The sequence below is a fragment of the Ictalurus furcatus genome, chromosome 14 (genome assembly GCF_023375685.1).
Source record: "Ictalurus furcatus strain D&B chromosome 14, Billie_1.0, whole genome shotgun sequence".
NCBI lineage: Eukaryota > Metazoa > Chordata > Actinopteri > Siluriformes > Ictaluridae > Ictalurus > Ictalurus furcatus.
The window spans coordinates 23,722,995-23,728,994 of record NC_071268.1 but is presented as its reverse complement, the minus strand read 5'-3'; positions in this window follow the sequence as shown (position 1 = coordinate 23,728,994).

Sequence of the window (6,000 nt, the reverse complement as noted above, 5' to 3'; positions counted from 1 at the left end):
ACTTTTATTCCACACACTCTATTATGAAGGATCTGCATCCCAGGTGAAGGAGAAGCAAAAGCAAAGATCAAGACTGCAACAGGGGAGGAAGCTGTTAACTGCAATATACTACTGTACAGCACAATGTCAGTCTCCAGTACACGACCTGGCACACGTATTAGGGTTAGACACAAATAGAAGCTTAAGCATGAAGAACCAGTTGAGGAAATTACTCTTCGTCACTCTGACATTTAGTTTAGTGACAACAGATTCAACATGCAGTAGATACATAAAAATAAAAGAACAGGTAGAAATAATAATAATAATAATAATAATAATAATAATAATAATAAAGACTTGAACTTGATCAGAATTTAATCCTGATAACCAAAGCAGATAAAAGCTATGTACATATGCATGCATTCACTATTATATTTTGTGAAAAGTCTGTGGACACCTGAACAAAACAACCTGTTCTTATGTTTATCTTTGAACGGAACAGCTGCCACTCTTCTGGGAAGGCTTTCCACTAGATTTTGGAGAGTAGCTGTGGGGATTTGCTGTGATCATTCAGCTACAAGAGCGTTAATGAGGTCAGGTTGATGCCAGGTGAGGAGGTCTGGGGTGCGGTCGGTGTTCCAGATCATCCCAAAGGTGTTCAGTAGGGTTGAAGTCAGGACACTCGAGTTTTTCCGCTCCAAACTATGTCGTCATGGAGCTTGGCTAGGCTAGATGAAGATTTCAACATGAGAATACTGTAAACTGATCTATACAGTGCAGCATCATATACTGAGAATGAAGGCAAAAAAAAAAACAAAAAAAACAAAGGCTGCTTTTACATTACCAACCTATTGATTGTTTTAATGGACTTGTTCTAAATCCAAAAGATCTCTCACATCTGGACACCCACATCCGATTTTCATTCATCGGTTAATTCAAAAGTTTACATTTATATTCAGTGGTGGCTCAGCCATTGGGATATTTATATCAATAAAACAAATACTCTACATGGCCAAAATTAAGTGGACACCTGACTAATCACACTCATCTACAAGCGTTAACAGACATCCCTAGGGACAAGATTTGCACTGTCCCATGCTCACTCTGTGGACATTTTCAGATTAGGAGAAGCGGACAGGACAGCTAAAGGCAGGGTTGCCAGATTGGCCTTGATTTTAAAAAAAAAATAATAAATCCTCCATGGCAGAAAAGATTTTGTTTTATAGCAAATAATCTGGTAAAGCAAATTAGACACACAATGTGTCTATGATGTACAGAATTTCTATTGTAAGATACATTGTAAAGATTGGAAGAGGGATTATGGATTGGATAATGTCCACACATCAGAAATGTGTGTGAAATACTTGTTGCCCCATGTAAAGACTCCATTTTTGCAGTTGTGCTGGAGGCGGGACAATTTCAACAGTCCAGAACATGGGGTCCAAGGGAAATTTTCTGGGATACAGGGGTGTGGAAAATAAACCCATCTGGGGTTAATCCCATCAGGATTCCTGCCTCATTGGACTTCTGCATGCTACTTTGCTGCTCATGAGAAGTCAACACTGACGTGAGTATCAGGATTATACCTGCAGAGTATAAATGCACCAAAGATGCATTTTCAAATGCAAAAGACGCATTTGAAGCAAAGTTAAAAGTGATTGCTCAAACCACTTCACAAGAGGTCTGAGAAGCATTTTAGCCATGTTATACAAGTGTAAATGCAACTGTGATACACAAATGTCAAATTTGCTGTCCTGCACACACACACACACACACAAAATAAATAAATAAATCAAGATTTTTGATGCAGCAACCATCTTATTTCATAAAACTAAAAATAAGGAATGACATTAGAGGTTATATGAGTAATATCGCAACTGGATTTCAGTCTGTCTGACTGGAGGCACATTTAAATACAAGTGTACTGTAAATTAAAATGTGGTTAAAATATTACCAGAACACAGTCTAGATACAGGACTCATGATCAATGAAAAGATGTAAACAGGGTCCCTGGGGATCTGATCAATTAAATACATTTGCACTTCGCAATCCAAGATTCACCCTTGTTTTACTGGATAATCCCAGTGTAGACTTGTACCGTCTTATAAATTCTGTGCTGAACCCAGGACTCTTTCACACAATAAGACTGAACATAACCATCATTTCAACACACTTAGTGCTTTCTGTTTTTACTTTTCTACAGCTGTATACTGTAATGATTTACAATCCCAATAGCTGGTGTGTCCTACAGAAGAAGATGGGTTTCCTTTTGATTTTAGTTCCTCTCAAGGCTTCCTCCTCTTGACGTCTCGGAGAGTTTTCCCTCACCACTGTCGCCTCAGGTTTATGTATCAGGGATATAAATCTGCATCTAGATTCCTGTAAAGCTGCTTTGTGACTATTTATATTGCTAAAAGCACTTAGATTAAAATAAAATGAAGTTAAATTTTGAAGTTTGGTAACAATGGTACAGAACAAAATGCTATCAACCCACCAAAGTAATGGCAAGCCAAAGGTTAGCACGCATGCAAGAGTTCTGCAAGAACTCTTTCCTTTGGCCATTGTTTTCCTTTTGTAACCCAAATCTGAACTACCAGGTATGCATATGCTACAAGCAAGGTCACATAAAATCTTTTTTTTTTTTTGGAGTGTTCAATTCCTATAAATCTACAGTAGTGGTACTCAAAGAACAGGGAAGAGGAGGTCATAAGTCAAAGTGTAGTCAATTACAGCTGAATTGCAGATTTGCTAAGAAAATGAAATACTGTAATTACAGAGTCCTTGTTCCCTGTACTGGTAGGTAAATGAATGTTAACCTACATGTCTCACAAGTAAAATATTTGAAACAAAACCCAGATTGTTCACAATACCACTGCCAGTTTGTTTCGAACAATTTATAAATATAATACGCATACTATATAATATTTATAACATAACAATTGGCTGCACCCAAAGAAATATACATTTGCAAAATATGTACATTTGTCTCTTATACTTGCTGGTGAACAGACGTTTCAGTGATCAGTCCATCTCTGCCGTTTTATTAGGCACATACATACTGTATATTATACAAAGAATAAACATCATGGCAGTGAAAATCTACATTCATTAAGAAGTGATGTAGCCCTTTCTTATGAAACATATATATATATATATATATATATATATATATATATATATATATATATATATACACACACACACACATATATATATATATATATATATATATATATATATATATATATATATATATATATATATATATATATATATACACATATATATCACACACAGTACTGTACAAAAGTCTTAGTCATCCTACTTTTTTTTTGGTACAAATTGTGTCATAGATATTTATTTTATGAATTCATCATTATTGAGTCCATACAAAACCATTTTAGATTTCCAAACATTACTTTTCCAAAAAATTATCTTACAGATAAATATTTTGTATGTCAGCAAAGAAAGCAACATATTATGTAAGAGACCATTTTTCAGACAAAAGCATAAAGAAGGCTGCTGGGCTTTGCTGCAAAAATAAGAATCAAGTGTGACAGTCAAAGTCTCCAGAAGAACTGTGTGTCAGATTCTCCAAGACTCTCAGTAAAACGTACCAGCTCATTTCCTTATAAAATTGCACAAATTGTACCTGGGACTACTATTTAAGGGGGAAAAAAGCAAAAGCGTTGTCACACCAAATACTGACTTTGTTTAGTTTATTACTGCTTACTGCATGTTGTAGTAATTTTGTCGCATTGTGGTCCCACCACCCGCAAGGGGATGGGTGGGGGTTTGTTGCGATGCCAGATTGGCAGCAGTAGGGATGGACATAGACGGACTGGACCTTGGCAATGGAGACTGGCTTGTGGGACATGGAATGTCATGTCACTGGTGGGATAAGAGCCGGAGCTTGTGGAGGAGGTGGAAAGGTACCGACTAGATATCTTTGGTCTCACCTCCATGCATAGCATTGGCTCTGGAACCAAACTTCTTGATCGGGGGTGGTCTCTCTCCTACTTCGGAGTGGACCTATGTGAGCGGCCCCAGGCAGGTGTGGGGATACTCACAAGTCCCGGGCTGGGTGCCGCACAGTTGGAGTTTGTCCCTGTAGACGAGAGGGTTGCCTCGATGAGGCTTCGTGTCTTTGACTGCTGTCTATGCATATGCGCCAAACAGCAGCTCAGAGTATCCGGCCTTCTTGGAGAAGGTAGGTATGGTGCTCGATGGGGTGTGGCCTACCGACTCTGTAGTCTTACTAGGAGACTTCAACGCACACGTAGGGAACGATGGAGATACTTGGAGGGGGAAGGGGTGATTGGGAGGAACGGCCTCTCCAATCTCAAGCTGAGCGGTGAGTTGTTATTGGACTTCTGTGCTAGTCCATAACAAACACCATGTTCAAGCCCAAGGATACTCATAAGTGTACTTGGTACCAGAGCACCTTGCACCGAAGGTCAATAATTGACTTTATATTTGGTGGCAAGTTGGATCCAACGAACAGGACGCCGACCAGATAGATCCGGGAGACACAAATGAGCAGCAAGGGTTGCTGGGAATGTCTAGCTGACGATGCTGTAACCCAACTGAGGCCAAGGACATTGAGTCTGAATAGACCTTATTCAAGACCTCAACTGTGGAGGCGGCCTCAACAAGATGTGGCATGAAAGTGGCTGGTGCCTGTCAAGGTGGCAACCCCAGGACCCACTGGTGGATACCGGCGGTGAGGGAAGCGGCCAAGTAGAAAAAGGAGGCCTTCCAAACAATGCTTGGGCATAGGTCTCCGGAGTCGATTGAGAGGTACAGGATGGCCAAGAGGGCTGCAGCAGGGGAGGTCACCAGAGTGAAAGCTTGAATATGGGAGGAGTTTGGAGAGGCCATGGAGAATTATTATTGGATGGATTCAAAGTTGCTATGGCAACCCATTCGTCACCTTAGGAGGGGACAGCAGGACGGCACCCAAGATGTTCTCAGCAAAAGTGGGGAAACACTGTCCACTAATGAGGAGATCTTTGAGAGGTGGAAGGAACACTTTGAGGAACTCCTCAACCTGTTGGACACACCCTCCAACAGTGCTGGATAGCTCTGGCAAGATCGGCTCCATCGTTGTAGCTGAGGTTGGTGCTGTAGTCAAGGGCCTCCACGGCGGTAAAGCTGCAGGGGTAGACGATTTGCGTCTGGAGATGTTGAAAGCGCTGGCCAATGTTGGGGTGAAGTGGCTGACGCACCTCTTCAGTGTTGCGTGGAAGGTGGGTTCAGTTCCACTGGATTGGCAAACTGGGGTGGTTGTCCCCATCTTCAAGAAAGGGGACCAGAGGGTGTATTCCAACTACAGAGGTATCACACTTCTCAGTCTCCCTGGTAAAGCCTATGCCAGAGTGCTGGAGATGAGAATTCTTCCTATAGTTGAACTTTGGATTCAGGAGGAACAATGTGGATTCCGTCCAGGCCGTGGAACAATGGCCTTGCTAATTGTCCTTTTACAGATATTTGAGGGGGCATGGGAGTATGCTAATCCAATCTACATGTGTTTTGTGGCCTTGTAGAAGGCATATGGCTGTGTTCCACGGGTCTTGTGGGAGTTGTTGAAAGAGTATGGGGTACCGGGGCCGCTTATGCGTGCCATCCAGTCCTTTTAATCCCAAAGCGAGAGCTGTGTCTGTATTCTCTGTGTTAAGTTGAGACGTTCAACATGGGTGTTGGACTCCACCAAGGGTGTCTTGTCCTCACTCCTGTTTGTGATTTTCATGGACAGGATATCATGGCGCAGTCAAGGTAGAGAGAGTATGCACTTTGGGGGTTTGGAGGTGGCATCACTGCTGTATGCAGGTGATGTTGTGCTTCTTGCCCCATACGACTGTGATCTCCAACACACACTCGAGCATTTCGCTGCCGAGTTTGAAGCGGCTGGGATGAGAATCAGTAATCAGTCTGTGACTATGGTTCTCTCTCGGAAAAGAGGTTAGAGGGGGAGCAGCTGCCTTTAGTGAAGGGATTTACGTATCTCGGGGTATTGTTCAT